Here is a 15,240-nt window from a genome sequence, read left to right as displayed (position 1 = left end):
CAGATTTATTTACATGCCAGCAAAATAAGGATTACACTATCATTTAGATAGATAGAAAGAAGCATTTATATTTGTCCTTTCGTGACCTTAGGTCGTCCCAAAGCATTTTATAGCCAATGAAGTACATTAGGAGTGTAGTTACTGTTGTAATGTAGGAAACGCAACAGCCAATATGCACACACCTGGGGCCCAAGTTTCCACATGATTCGCGCCTGATTTTTAGGAGCAACTGGTGGAGAATGGACTATTTTAGAAATCGCAATCTCCACATTTTTTTTCTGCAGTTCTAGTCAGGTAGATCAGTTCTACTTTGGAACAGAATTTTTTCTTCAAAAGGGGGCGTGTCCGGCCACTGACGCCTGATTTGAAAGTTTCCACAGTGAAAACGTACTCCAAACTAAAGTAGAATGGAGCTAGTGAAGATTTTTGTAGAACTGAAAAAACCTGTTCTACACATTAAAAAATCAGGCGCAGGTTACAAATTAGGCGTCCAGAACGAGGTGAGGGGGAGGGGGGGGAAGGGAACTCATTAAATTCTACAATAAATCCTTATTTATACTTCTACAAATATTATACAAATAAATCCAACCTGAATAAACATTTATAAGCCAAGAAAAGATTAAATAAACCATCTTCCTACCTGTGTGAAAGTGCTTCAGCCAGGGAGAATTCTGCAGCCGTTCGTGCCGCTGAGCGGGAGGGGGGGGGGGGGGAGAAAGCCGTTCGTGTCGCTGAGCGGGAGGGAGGGGGAGAGAGAGAGAGAGAGAGAGAGAGAGAGAGAGAGAGAGAGAGAGAGGGGGAGAGGGAGAGAGAGAGAGAGAGAGGGGGAGGGAGAGAGAGAGGGGGAGGGAGAGAGGGGGGGGAGTGGGTGTCAGGTCGGGTCTGGAGCGGGTGTCGGGCCTGGTCCGGAGGCAGGGGGGGGAGCGGGTGTCGGGTCTGGTCCGGAGGCAGGGGGGAGCGGGTGTCGGGTCCAGTCGGGGGCGGGGTGGGGGGGGGGGAAGCAGGAGCTGGCCGTGGGAGGAGCCTTATTCACGCAGCCCCAGTGAGGCCATTCAGCCAGGGCTAGGGGCTGCGTGCTTCGGGCCCCTTCCACACAGTTCGGCGCCTGGAGCTACTGCACTTGCGTGCCGACTGTAGCGCGCATGTGCAGAGGTCCTGGCACTGTTTTCAGCGCAGGGACCTGGCTCCGCCCCCCACAGCTCGTGCTGGCTGCGCCGAGAGCCAGAGGACCTGCAAGTAGGTGGAGAATACCTAGGATTTTTTTAGGCGCCGTTTTAGGCACGAAAAACGGGCGTCCAGCTCGGAGGGACGCCCGTTTTTTTTCTTGTGGAAACTTGGGCCCCAAGGTCCCACAAACAGCCTTGAGATAATGACCAGATAATCTGTTTTAATGCTGTTGGTTGAGGGATAAATATACCTGGGACACTGGGGAGAACTCCCCTGCTTTTCTTCAAAATAGTCCCATGGGATATTTTACATTCATCTGAGAATGGGAAATGAACCCACAACCTTCTGACTCAGAGTGCTACCACTGAGCCACAGCTGACCAAAAACATTTACTGCGCTATGAGGAAATATATTTAAGAAGAGGGATAGAACATGTCCAGGGGAATTATACACCCGTCAGCTTAGGTGGTAGGAACATTAATGGAATCCCTACTAAAGAAGAAAATAGAACATCCAGGAACCAAAAATATAATAATGAATAGTCAGCATGGTTTCAAAAGGGAAAGTCTTACTTAACCAACCTCATTGAATTTTTTAAAGAGGTATCAGAGAGTCGACAATGGTAATGCAGTAGATGTAATTTATCTAGATTTTCAAAAGGCCTTTGATAAAGTACCCTATAATAGATTGTAGAATAAGGTCAGAGAATGCGTAGTCAGGAGACCAGTAGCAGAATGGATAGCTAGCTGGCTTTAAGACGGAAAGCAGAGAGTAGAGGTGAAAGGTAACTGTTCATAGTGGCAGAAGGTGGGTAGTGGTTTTCCACAAGGATCAGTGCTGGGATCACCGTTGTTCAAAATTTATACAACAATTTAGATTTGGAATCAAAAACACAATTTCTAAATTTGAAGATAACACCAAATTGGGGATGATAATCAATACTGAGGAGGACTACAACAAATTACAGGAATACATTAATAAACTTGCAGAATGGACATATAATTGGCAAATGAATTTCAACACAGCTAAATGGGAGGCATTACATTTTGGTAGGAAGAATAGGGAGGTCACTTATTACTTAGAGGACGAGAGTCTAGGTGGGACAAAGGGATCTCAGAGTACAAATACACCAATCACTAAAAGTTGCGACACAAGTTAGCAAGATCATAAAAAAAGCAAATCTAGCACTAGGATTTATTTCTAGTGGTATAGATTTGAAAAATAAGGAAGTTATGCTAAACCTGTATCTCACCTTGGTTAGACCACACTTGGAGGACTGCGTACAGTTCTGGTTGCCACATTGTAAAAAGGATATAGAGGCTCTGGAGAGAAGATATACAAGGATGATACCAGGAATGCAAGGGTATATATATCAGGAAGGGATGACAGGCTGGGTCTCTTATCTTGAAAAAAGGAAGCTCAGAGCTGAGCCTCTTTAAAATTATGAAAGATTTTGAGAGTGGATACAGAGAGAGTGTTTCCACTTGTGGGGAAGAGCATAACTAGAGGCCATCAATATAAGATAGTCACCAAGAAATCCAATAGGGAAATCAATAGAAACTTCTTTAGGCAAAGAGTAGTGAGAATGTAGAACTTGTTACCACAGGGAGTGGTAGAAGTGAATAGTATAGATGCATTTAAGGGGAGGCTAGACAAGCGTATGAGGGAGAAGGGAATATAGGGTTATACTGATAGATTTAGATGAGGAAAAACAGGAGGAGGCTCGAGTGGAGCATAAACGCCGGCATGAACTGGTTGGGCTGAATAGCCTGTTTCTGTGTCATATATCCTATGTAATCCTTTGTAAAATCTTTTATAAACTTCTTTCTAAATTTGCTCAGTGCAGATATACACCTCTCCCCAATTCTATACCTCCACAATCCCCACCCTTGCAACAGCATAATGTCTGACTCAATACGAGTAACTTGACAAGAGATCTGCTAATATATTAAGGAATTCTGTCAATTGTAGAATTAGCCTTCAGTCAATGACACTCTGTCAATGTATCGCAATATAACTAATGGCTTAAGGTGCTATGGAATGTGAAAAGGCCATTTGGATCATTCATTGTTGTTCTATAACAATATTAACCTTAGCCATTGATCACCACACTTACTCTAGTTCAGACTGATACTCCTTCACAGCATACCATTCCTCACCATTGACCTGCAAAATATATTTTTAAGACTATATTTGCACAATGTCAGATTCAGCCACTTTGTGAAGTTTCTTCGACGAGACCTGCAAACAGTGGATTTAACATTAATATCTAATGGTGGAGAAGTGGAAGGAGCTAGGGTTTCCACCTCCCGCTGATCAATCGTCTCAGATTTATTTATAGAATTTTGGAATCTCAAAGTTGAGATGTGGTAGTAGGTAGAGGTCTCTATCTCCACTGAAATAATTAAGAACAAATGTTTATCAGACAGTGCAGTGATACACTAATGACGATAATTTGCATTTATATAGCATCTTTAATGTAGTAAAACATCCCAAGGCGCTTCATGGGAGCACCAAGGCTGAGCTCAGCATTCCTTATGCAGGCAGTTGCTGGAAACAAATTTGACTCTTCCAATGATTCTTTTTGAGGCACTTTTCTCTTCTTCCCCTCTCTTTAGTCTCTAGTGTCATGCGCTGTACCCCAGTTGAGAAAACAGCCAGGTGACACGGTGCCAGCCCTCTAGGAAATGCTATCTTTCCACCAGTAGATACATGAATCCCGTTGGTGACCCTGCTCCTGATTTTTCACTTCCTGTGGGAAATTAGCTGAACTCCAGTTAGCATCTCCTCATAGTAGCTCAGCTGAGATTAAGAACCCAGGTGTGTATGTGATATTAATTTAGGCAGCCTTATTCCAGATCTCCAATGGACACAACACAAAGTTATTCGCAATTAGGCTTGAATTAGCAGGTTGCTGAATGACTGGCATGGGGCACAGCAAAAAAAGACCTCATATAAAAAAACATGCTATAAAAAAGAAAGTGCTCTTCTTGAGGTTGGGGCAGGAGCACATTTTTGGAGGAAAATAAATGGAATTTTTTTCCACTTCTAGCTATGCTATGCCTGGCTTGGGAGTGCTTGATGCCTGAAATGGAAAGAGTTACAATTCCCAGCTTCACTATCCCTCAACTCTAGAAGCACAAAAATAAAGAATTCCGTTTATGGAGGATTGTGGCTTCCTGCTATTTTTTGGCCCTGTTTAATGGGGCACCAAATGGATAATTTCTAATATATATGCATAAAGAAAAAGAACAGCATCAATCATTTTGCTTGTAGTGGAGGGGCACTCATAGATCCTACCATCCAGCTGGAAGGGGGATTGGTTGGTCACACATACTAGCATTCAACCACTAAAACCCCTGATTATGTTCACTGTGAACAGAAGATCTATTTAAACAGGAGGGACAGCCTGTAATCTCCTAGCCCTGCATTCCAGCCAGAGCCCTCTGAATCACAACTTCGACTAATGTACACACAGAACACTGCTAACGTCTTACATTTAAAGCAAAGAAAAATTCCATGGCCCCTTGTTGTTGCCCTCCATACATATGAATATGCTCTTAAAACCCATTCTGTTCTGTCTCTTTGTTCTCCTGAAATGACCTTCTCCCAAAGCTATCTGCAGACTGTGCATGCACCAAGTATATTCAGATAAGCAATATAGTTAAATCATGCTCTTCACCAATTTCAGCGATTTACTCAGAATGCTGATTTGTTTATTTTATCACTAAGTATTAATCTGAAGCACTGCCATCATTCATGCCCTTTAGGGAAAGTGCTTTTACATGCAAGAGTACAGTCAACAGGAGCCTGTTATGTGGATCTCCCTCTGTTGGCTGCACTCCATCGTGTGAATGTCCTGATATTTTGGCAATCAATGGCATTGTAGACCCATGGCTATGTGGTTCTATGAATATCCTGAAAGTACGAGTGCAGCGGGATAAAGCAACTAAAAAAAATGCTAATTGCATTTTGTGTTTTACAAAGACAGCATAGCGTACAAGATTCAAGAAATAATAAGTTTGTACAAGGCAATGGTTAGGTCACAGTTAGAGTACTGTTTTCAGTGCCCCATCATAGAAAGGGCAGCATCGCTCAGTAAAACTAACAGCATAGTTCATCAGGGCGATGCCAGAGATAGAAAACTATAGTCATGAGGACAGACTTGAGATACTGGGACTACTTCCACTGGAGCAGAGAAGGCTTGGAGAAGATGTAATAGAAATTTTTGAAATTATGAAGGGTTTTAATAGGGTTAATAAGACAAGACGTTTTCCTCCGGATACGAAGTCATGATAAGGAGGGGCATCAATTTAAATTGGTCACGAAGAGAGTGAGATCAGGAGAAATGCTTTTACACAGAGCTTTGCTGAAGCATGGAATGTTTTGCACACAGTGTAGTTGAGACAGATATCTTTAATGGAAAAGTGGATAATTATTTCAAACAGAGAAAGATGCAGGGATATGCAGTGTAGTGGCGTTATCCTGGCAAAGAGCAGGCGCATACTCAATGTGTTCTTCAAACTTCTACAGTTCTATGGTTGTATGCTCTGCGATTAAGCGAGCCAGTTTTAGTCAACAGAAGGAGATGGTCCCTTCTATGCTCACTGATACAGGAATTGGGTCTCTGCATTTTATAGTGGGGCAGGCACCCAATGTAAATGTTAAAGGGTTGGAAGGGGGGAAAGAGAGTAACAAACATTGCTCATTCTCTTTAGAGAGGAACGAAACAAGCAGGCAATATAAAACAACTACTTGCATTTATATAGTGCATTTAACATAGTAAAACACCCAAAGCGCTTCACAGGGGAATAATCAGACAAAACATGACAGAGCCAAAGGAGGAGACATTCGAGGTGGAGAGGTTTAGGGAGGGAATTCCAGAGCTTACGGTCTAGACAGCTGAAGACACAACCACCAATGGTGGGGAAAAGAAAGTGGGGGATGCACAAGAGGCCAGAGTTGCAGGTTTCTAAGTTTTGCAGGGGGTTGTAGGGCTGCAGGAGGTTACAGAGATAGGCAGGAGCAAGCTTAGGGAGGGATTTGAACACACAGGTGAGGAGTTGCCAGAACGGGAGGCAATGTAGTTCAGCGAGCACAGGGGTGATGGGTGAATGGAACTTGGTGTGAGTTATGATAGGGGCAGCAGAGTTTTGGATGAAAAACGATCATCGTCAACAAATGTGGTTGTTAGAAATTTACCTGATGGACAATCCCATTTGGAAAAATAGGTTGTGGGTCTTTAGTTTTAAAAATCACGCTGAAGAGGGATGTAGGCAACAGCCACTGTCTTGTTCTGATTAGAAGTGAAATTGAATACACTACTAGTATTGACTCAGTTGTGAATCCATACACAAACTTTTTTTTTGAAGTTGTTTCAACTTAGACCCAGTATCACGAGGAATAGGCAGGCTGAAGGACAAAAATACATCCTGTCAATAAGGCTGTGTTTGGTATAAAAATAACTATTATAGAGATAATGTTGTGGTTTTCATGTCCCTATCACTCCATTTGTACTTAAAACACGGCAGTAGAGGGACCAAAATAATACGCACAACAGAAGCGGCAACTTGCTGCCTAGTTCGGATGGGCCTGAATCCAAGCAGCCATAATGCCCACCGAAGGCAGACGGAAGAGACTCTCATCAGCATAAACTAATCGGGTGGGGTCAAATGGCTCCCTGACACCAATTTTTCTCTATTGGCACATTGCTACCGCCAGTTCGTGCTCCCACTCACCAAATATTAGTTGGTACAGGTCGGGAGATAGGGATTCTCAGCTGCAGTCACAGAACATTGCACGCAGGTTTTGCAAACATTTGCACTGCAGTCATTTGTGCATTTTAAGCCTTAAAAGCTTCCATAATTAATATCTTTGTTGCTGTAGGTTCTGCTTCAATGTTGGCTGCTGCTGTAAAGAGGTGCTTCCACCCCATCCCTTTAATTGGCTGCTGCAAGCCCTTCAAAATTCAGCTGCCCCACCTCCAAATTGGCGAGCTGCCTGTTGGGAAGCACATAGTTTGGATCCACACTAATTCCTCTCAGCGAGTACTGTGTACACCCAGCCAGCACCTGCCTGATTTATGCTCCACATGAAATTACCCTAAATATGTCATAAGGAAAGTAATAAAGTGAGGAGTGTGTTATAGAGGGAGTGTATAGTAAGCACTTTGTTATAGCGAGTGTGTATTATATACTTTATTAGGGAAAGAGGAATAAACAACATTACAGGCAGGACTCTGTTATAGACTGTTATAGGAAAAGATCTGTTAGAATGTTATAAATAGGGTTGCACTGTAGAGAGTGTTGCAGTGCAAGTATTACAGGAAGGATGCATTGGTGCGAGTGTTCTGAAGGAAAGAATATATGAGTGAGAGCGTCATTGAGAGGGCTGGGTTACTAGGAGAGTGATCCATTATTGTGAGTGTTATAGAGAGGAATGTGTTATAGAGAGAGTGATGCATTATCGAGTGTGTTATAAGCAGGACTACCTTTTAAAGAGAGTGGGATGAATTAGTGAGAGTGTTAAAGACAGGGTTGTGTTATGAAGAAAATGATGCATTAGTACAAGTGTTACGAGGAGAACGATGTTATCGAGAGGGCTGTATCAAAGAGAATGTTATAGGGAGAGTAGTATTTCTCCCCCTTTCACCATTTGCATCCTGAAGTAATGAATTATATTGGCATATAGGTGGTATGGGCATTACTCTGAAACCTTGCTAACATAGAAACATAGAAAATAGGTGCAGGAGTAGGCCATTCGGCCCTTCTAGCCTGCACCACCATTCAATGAGTTCATGGCTGAACATGCAACTTCAGTATCCCATTCCTGCTTTCTCGACATACCCCTTGATCCCCCTAGTAGTAAGGACTTCATCTAACTCCTTTTTGAATATATTTAGTGAATTGGCCTCAACAACTTTCTGTGGTAGAGAATTCCACAGGTTCACCACTCTCTGGGTGAAGACGTTCCTCCTCATCTCGGTCCTAAATGGCTTACCCCTTATCCTTAGACTGTGTCCCCTGGTTCTGGACTTCCCCAACATTGGGAACATTCTTCCTGCATCTAACCTGTCGAACGCCGTCAGAATTTTAAACGTTTCTATGAGGTCCCCTCTCATTCTTCTGAACTCCAGTGAATACAAGCCCAGTTGATCCAGTCTTTCTTGATAGGTCAGTCCCGCCATCCCGGGAATCAGTCTGGTGAACCTTCGCTGCACTACCTCAATAGCAAGAATGTCCTTCCTCAGGTTAGGAGACCAAAACTGTACACAATACTCCAGGTGTGGCCTCACCAAGGCCCTGTACAACTGTAGCAACACCTCCCTGCCCCTGTACTCAAATCCCCTCGCTATGAAGGCCAACATGCCATTTGCTTTCTTAACTGCCTGCTGTACCTGCATGCCAACCTTCAATGACTGATGTACCATTACACCCAGGTCTCGTTGCACCTCCCCTTTTCCTAATCTGTCACCATTCAGATAATAGTCTGTCTCTCTGTTTTTACCACCAAAGTGGATAACCTCACATTTATCCACATTATACTTCATCTGCCATGCATTTGCCCATTCACCTAACCTATCCAAGCCACTCTGCAGCCTCATAGCATCCTCCTCGCAGCTCACACTGCCACCCAACTTAGTGTCATCCGCAAATTTGGAGATACTACATTTAATCCCCTCGTCTAAATCATTAATGTACAGTGTAAACAGCTGGGGCCCCAGCACAGAACCTTGCGGTACCCCACTAGTCACTGCCTGCCATTCTGAAAAGCCCCCATTTACTCCTACTCTTTGCTTCCTGTCTGACAACCAGTTCTCAATCCATGTCAGCACACTACCCCCAATCCCATGTGCTTTAACTTTGCACATTAATCTCTTGTGTGGGACCTTGTCGAAAGCCTTCTGAAAGTCCAAATATACCACATCAACTGGTTCTCCCTTGTCCACTCTACTGGAAACATCCTCAAAAAATTCCAGAAGATTTGTCAAGCATGATTTCCCTTTCACAAATCCATGCTGACTTGGACCTATCATGTCACCTCTTTCCAAATGCACTGCTATGGCATCCTTAATAATTGATTCCATCATTTTACCCACTACCGATGTCAGGCTGACCGGTCTATAATTCCCTGTTTTCTCTCTCCCTCCTTTTTTAAAAAGTGGGGTTACATTGGCTATCCTCCACTCCATAGGAACTGATCCAGAGTCAATGGAATGTTGGAAAATGGCTGTCAATGCATCCAATATTTCCAAGGCCACCTCCTTAAGTACTCTGGAATGCAGTCCATCAGGCCCTGGGGATTTATCGGCCTTCAATCCCATCAATTTCCCCAACACAATTTCCTGACTAATAAGGATTTCCCTCAGTTCCTCCTCCTTACTAGACCCTCCGACCCCTTTTATATCCGGAAGGTTGTTTGTGTCCTCCTTAGTGAATACCGAACCAAAGTACTTGTTCAATTGATCCGCCATTTCTTTGTTCCCCGTTATGACTTCCCCTGATTCTGACTTCAGGGGACCTACGTTTGTCTTTACTAACCTTTTTTTCTTTACATATCTATAGAAACTTTTGCAATCCGTCTTAATGTTCCCTGCAAGTTTCTTCCTGTACTCCATTTTCCCTGCCCTAATCAAACCCAAAGTCCTCCTCTGCTGAGTTCTAAATTTCTCCCAGTCCCCGGGTTCATTGCTATTTCTGGCCAATTTGTATGCCACTTCCTTGGCTTTAATACTATCCCTGATTTCCCTAGATAGCCACGCTTGAGCCACCTTCCCTTTTTTATTTTTACCCCATACAGGAATGTACAATTGTTGTAGTTCATCCATGCGGTCTCTAAATGTCTGCCATTGCCCATTCCACAGTCAACCCCTTAAGTATCATTCGCCAATCTATCCTAGCTAATTCACGCCTCATACCTTCAAAGTTAGCCTTCTTTAAGTTCTGGACCATGGTCTCTGAATTAACTGTTTCATTCTTCATCCTAATGCAGAATTCCACCATATTATGGTCACTCTTCCCCAAGGGGCCTCGCTCAATGAGATTGCTAATTAATCCTCTCTCATTACACAACACCCAGTCCAAGATGGCCTCCCCCCTAGTTGGTTCCTCGACATATTGGTCTAAAACACCATCCCTTATGCACTCCAGGAAATCCTCCTCCACCGTATTGCTTCCAGTTTGGTTAGCCCAATCTATGTGCATATTAAAGTCACCCATTATAACTGCTGCACCTTTATTGCATGCACCCCTAATTTCCTGTTTGGTGCCCTCCCCAACATCACTACTACTGTTTGGAGGTCTGTACACAACTCCCACTAACGTTTTTTGCCTTTTGGTGTTCTGCAGCTCTACCCATAAAGAGGACATTGGTTCAAGACAAGGTGGTAAGTGTTGGCAGATTTTTTGAATGTTGGAGACACTGTAGCAGAGCTCAATCCTGTCCTCACCCGAGATATTATACACAGACATATTTTCCAGCAGGGGTCATTGTGTAGGGATTAAGTTTGGAAACAGTTTCTGATTTTCCCCTCTCTGGCTCTGGGACACTGCTGCCCTGGCCTCAATAAGGCACTGCAGCCCAGGACTGGAACCACCATAGTGAGCATGGTCTGTCAATAGCATGCATCATGTTGCAATTACCTCAAAGCGAGCATGTTATAATGAGAGCTGTGTGTTTAGTAAGGGAGCTCTAAACAATATATTGACAATTATCAATAGCTTTTGTCCTGCAAGAGTCCTGGGAGCCGAAATTTGCCCCGCGCCTCATCCAGCGGCGTGCTGAAAAGGTCACTCTCGTATTGGACTGTTCAGCCACCTAAGGACTCATTCTAAGAGTGGAAGCAAGTCTTCGATTCCGAGGGACTGCCTATGATGATGATTTACTTGCCTTAGATCTCTATACTGCTGACTTAATGTGTCAGTCTTTTTGTGAATATACAAAGCTGACTCAGTGTGGCACTGTCCAATGTATGCAATGCTAAGAATATTGGATAGATTTTATTTTATGTCTTGCAATGTCTCCATAGGTCAGTAAAAGGGCTCCTTCTCCTTTAAATGTGATCAGCACACACTGTTCCAAAGGATTGGGGGGAGGGGAGGAGCAAAGGGCTCAGTTTGGGGCACTTTAAAGGTTAATCTAGCAGAAAACTATGCTGCAATCACTGAAAGAACTTATCTACTTAAGAGCCTTACATTACAAAAAAATACTGGACCTTCACGCTCTCACACCCATAGTTTTCCCACAAGTTGTATTTTTATAAGTCATACGATCCAGGGTTTTGGTTTGTCAGGAGATTTGAGGGACAGTGTGGATTTGTTGACTTGCACAGTCCATTGCATTTTCTGGCTTACAAGAATTCATTCACAATTCATGGGATATTGGCATTAATCCTAACAGTGTCCGATTTAGTCACTTCAACTGTGCCAGCCAATAGCTCTTCTGGAAGTAATATTAAACAGTGATGTGGACAATTATTATAGTATACAGAGCTCATATTTAAAATCATTCACAGTCTTAGTCAATGGAAAAGTCAGAATCAAATCTACCCGGCTTTTGATGTTACTAAAGAGGCAACAGTAACAACCAGCACATGGTGGATAGAAAATGAATTCTACCTGGTGTGACACTGAGCCATATACACAGGGAGGTGCAGGGTGGTGGGGCTTGGAGCACTGAGTACAAATGTAGTTGAGACCAGCTAACTTAGCAAAGATTGGGCATTGAACCTGGGACCTTCTGATCCGGATGGCTTAGCATCATATCATGGGTCATATGGGGCGTTTACTCACGAAACCATGAGTGATGCTTCAAAGAGAGATTTTTCAAGCTGAGAAAAGACTGTTTACCAAGAGACCCGAGTAGAAGTATAACAAACCCGTGCTGATCATCCCGTTCTCGTTATACTTCTACTCGGGTCTCTTGGTAAACAGTCCTTTCTCAGCTTGAAAAATTTGTCTTTGAAGCATTACTCATGGTTTAGTGAGTAAACACCCCTTATTCTGAGACTGTGAGCACTTTTGTTCAAGTTTCCCAAGTCAGGGGAAACATCCTCCCAGCATTTACCCTGTCAACCCCCTTAAGAATTTTATGGGGCCGAAATTGCCCCCTTCTTTAAGGCCTGTTTCGAAGAGGCGGTAATGGGGCAGCAAAGTCTTTCCGACTGGGGGCAGGCGGATGGTCTGACCCATGCGGAATTGCCCCCGGGCCGGGGGCAGCAGTAACAGATTTCCACTGCGCCCCGTGTTTCTGCCCTGCCCAGCGCTCTGACCCGTTGTCGGGCACGTGCCGACCCCTTTCTGCCCTGCGGGGGAAATTGCCGGCGGGAGCGCAGCTGCCGCCGGTCGGTACCACTCACAGCTTCGCGCAGCCGGAATCTATCAGTGGCTGGGCGGCATGTCTGCCCTTAAAGGGGAGGGCGCACCACCGTGGCCACCATTTCATTTTAATTGTGGGTTGACTCTGCAGTCGGCCCGACAATGGCAGTCACACTGGTCCACACCAGGCAGCCCGGCATCCCTTCTTGGGTGCCGGACTGCTGGCCCGGGCAAAGCCCTCGCTGGCGGCCCAGTGGGTGCCAAGTAGGCCTTGCAGCCCCCCTCCCCTTTAAGTGAAGGGGATTGACGTCGCTACGCGTCAGCGCGATGCGGCATGTCCACGTACTGCTGACGTCATCAGCGTCACGCTGACATGCTCAGCATGGCGTTGATGACACTGCCTGCCTTCCGCCTCGCTCCCGACTCACTTCTTCCCCCCCACCACCCCGATGATTCTTTACGAGAAATGAAGGCAATTTCTCTTTATTCCCCGCCCCATGGATCCCAGCAGTAATTATCTATCTAATTCCAATTATCCACAGCAAACAAGGTGGAGGGCAATTTCGGCCCCTATGTGTTTCAATGAGATCACCTCTCATTCTTCTAAACTCTAGGGAATATCTACCTCCTCAATCATTCCTCATAGGACAATCCCTCATCCTAGGATTCCATCTAGTGAACCTTTGTTGCACTCCCTCTAAGGCAAGTATACCTGTCCTTAGGTAAGGAAACAAAGTCAATAGAAAACTGAGAGCATTGGACTAGTCAACGCTAGATGTAACGAAGACATAGAGCAGTATACAGATCAATGCACACTCTGTACTGGATTAGGGCAGTGTGCACAGCCAAACTACATTAGTTGCAGGAGGACAATCTATAAATCAGAATTTGCAAAAGAGGGGAAAAGGGCCGTGGGGTGGTTGAGAAGATCAGCAGTCAGTCTGAAGGCAGTTTTAACCAAAGCCTTTCAGCTGGCGCTTAAACTCAAGTGGTCACTTTCAAGAGATCAAAGCAAGAATAAAGGCTTTAATTAATAGTGAGATTAATGAGTTCAATTTACTCCCTCCCAGCCCTCAACCCTCCACAGTCCGATTGGGTGTCTGAAGCCTCACCTTCTACTTCATTAATATGGACACAGCAAAGGGACTCCTCAGAGGAATCCTGAGGCCTGCCTCAGCCAAGGAAGAGCCAGCTCCAATTTCAACATGAATATAACATTGAATTGAAGTGAACGGAATTGAATTGAGTGTTTGTAGAGACACTTTTATGTTGACAGTGTGCCATTAGCAGCAGGAGTGTGGTTTTCCTGGTGCCGTTTCACACACTGAACTATAAACAAGGTAAATTCCATTCTTCTGACAGCACCAGGAACCCAACTTTCTCTTGGCCCCAATACTGAAGGTCAGAATTGCGTCAAACAAGCAGCTCTTTCTTTCATTCTTCCAAAGGAGGCCAGAAGCGCAAAGCGGGGTTAAAAGGGAGAGAGCTCCAGATGGATGTCCATGTGCGAATCATTCTCCAAGAGCCCCAATAACCATTTATTAAAAAGTGTTTCAAGTTTTTACCATCCTGTCACTAACAAGGACACATTGAAGACACGGTCAACAGTTTGAAATGTGTGCTGCTACATAAAATGGCCAGGGTTTTCCATTCCTCAGCCAACCTTCCAGCCCAAAATGTTCTGCCCATTACAGCCAATGGGTAGAAAATTGCAGACCTGCGAGTATAGTGGCAAATGTGCATAATTATTCACACATGAGCCTGGACGATGGTTGTTGGCAAGTTTCAACCATGGGGGCGTTCTACTTCCCCCCAACACCTACACATGCACTTGTAGCAGGGCTGGCTGGACTGCATTCAGGAGCAGGAATGCTTGCTGAGATTTGCGACAGGTGTCCATAAAACCATACCATGACAATACAGTAACTTCAAGAGAGAAGTTGGGGAAAGAGGGGGAGGCGTTTTATGGAGAAAAGTAGGAAGAGAAACAAACCCCATTCGAAAATACCAATACAGCCTGAAGTTATACTGATCTGGGACAAAATAGCTCAAAGAAGGAGAAATGCAAGCAATGGATGAAGTCAAAGCACTTGTGCAATTTCTGAAGATTCTCCTCAGTAGTAAAATTCTTACTGTTATCCAGTTCCCACAGCATCCTAGTAAAACACAGCTGCAAGATGTCTTCACCGGTTGGATTATTTTCCTATGCCTGCTTCCCACATCCATCACTGTGTCTCAGTCACATTCACTCTCTCTCAGGTTCTTGACCTCCATATCTTACTCCCCACCACACACACACACACACACACACACACACAAACTACATAATACATCAAAGCCCCCACCCTTATCAGTACAAGGGGCAGGATCCCTGTCTACAAGCACTGTAACATAACAACCTTGGAAAATCTGCTGCAAAAAGCAAACAACAAACTGCCCAGTAACACAGACTTCTGGCTCTTCTTATCAACCTAACACAAACACAACACGAAAGTATCTCATTCAGCTCTAATCTTGCTCTCTCAGCTCTGGCACCAAACACAAACCTAATTCCTAGGATCTCACCAGGCTGTATTATAACAGACCATTATAAATACTGGGGACCAATGCAGCTGCTGTACTATATAACAGACTCTCCATACCAGTATGTACTGAAGATGTAATTGATGCTGCCAAACAATATTATAACACTCTTTTTCTGGGGAATGATGCAGTGAAGCTGTACGGTATAGGATTCCATGGTAAGAGACACTTAATG

The 15,240-nt window shown here is 44.2% G+C and overlaps 1 protein-coding gene across 1 annotated transcript in view; it reads right to left on the bottom strand.

Annotated features, from left to right (window-relative positions):
* LOC139262966 (fibroblast growth factor receptor 4-like) overlaps window positions 1-14,649 on the bottom strand; it is a 102,214-nt gene extending 87,565 nt beyond the window's left edge. Inside the window, exon 1 of the mRNA XM_070878358.1 lies at window positions 14,616-14,649. The gene's annotated coding sequence lies outside the window, so the exon portion shown is untranslated. The remainder of the gene's footprint in view (window positions 1-14,615) is intronic.
* Window positions 14,650-15,240: the final 591 nt, after the last annotated feature.

This window comes from Pristiophorus japonicus, chromosome 4 (assembly GCF_044704955.1).
Source record: "Pristiophorus japonicus isolate sPriJap1 chromosome 4, sPriJap1.hap1, whole genome shotgun sequence".
NCBI lineage: Eukaryota > Metazoa > Chordata > Chondrichthyes > Pristiophoridae > Pristiophorus > Pristiophorus japonicus.
The sequence above is the reverse complement of the archived record's forward strand: the minus strand, read 5'-3'. Positions and strand labels throughout refer to the sequence as shown.